This window comes from Brassica oleracea, chromosome C4 (assembly GCF_000695525.1).
Source record: "Brassica oleracea var. oleracea cultivar TO1000 chromosome C4, BOL, whole genome shotgun sequence".
NCBI lineage: Eukaryota > Viridiplantae > Streptophyta > Magnoliopsida > Brassicales > Brassicaceae > Brassica > Brassica oleracea.
In genome coordinates, this window is record NC_027751.1 from 47,051,446 (window position 1) to 47,052,474 (window position 1,029).

The 1,029-nt window shown below is 44.3% G+C and overlaps 1 pseudogene; it reads left to right on the forward strand.

The window, feature by feature from the left end:
• The window catches only part of LOC106339064, a 22,209-nt pseudogene that overhangs the window by 358 nt on the left and 20,822 nt on the right, over positions 1–1,029 (forward strand).

The following is a 1,029-nucleotide window of genomic DNA, read 5'->3' on the forward strand; positions in this document are numbered from 1 at the left end:
TGGTGAGTACATCAGCGGCGAGTTCAAGAGATATTGCGCTGATAATGAGATCAAGATGTTTTCAAAATTTGGAAAGCCATGGTTGAGATTGAGACGAATCTCAAGTTGAAGCGTCTAAGGTCTGATAATGGTGGTCAGTACATCAGCGGCGAGTTCAAGAGATATTGCGCTGATAATGGGATCAAGATGGAGAAGACTATTCCTGGAACGCCTCAACAGAATGGAATAGCGGAAAGTATGAACCGAACCTTGAATGAGCGTGCAAGGAGCATGAAATTGCACTGTGGATTACCAAAGACGTTTTCGGCAGATGCAATCAATACCGCAGCCTTCTTAATAAACAGAGGACCGTCTGTACCATTGGGATTTAAGATCCCTGAAGAAGTTTGGAGCAGAAAGAAAGTAAACCTTTCTTATCTAAAGGTGTTTGGTTGCTTAGCTTATGTTCACATTGACGATGCTGCAAGAAGTAAACTTGACTCGAAGTCTAAAAAGTGTTACTTCATCGGTTATGGTGACACGGAGTTTGGTTACCGGTTTTGGGATGACGAAAATCGGAAGATCATCCGCAGCAAAAATGTTGTGTTCAACGAAGAAGCGTTGTACAAGGATAAGCTAAGAGAAGGCTCAGAGAAGAAAGAGCCTGGAGCTGTTGACTTAGAAGATATCCTGACACCGGAGTTGCCACAGGATACCGCAACAGCAGAAGAAGAAATCTCTCAAGACGAGAGTGGTGAGGCTGAAGAAAGTGATGATTCTGAAGTGGTCCCATATACACCAGTCACGGAGTTACGACGGTCAAGCAGAATCATCAGAAAGCCAGTAAGATTCTCTCCATCGCTCAACTACATTCTGCTCACAGACAGAGGCGAGCCTGAATGTTATGAGGAAGCTATGCAAGTTGATGAGTCGATCAAGTGGGAGCTTGCAATGAACGACGAGATGGACTCGTTGTTATCCAATCACACGTGGGAGTTAGCAGATTTGCCTAAGGAGAAAAAGGCATTGCATAACAAGTGGGTCTACCGA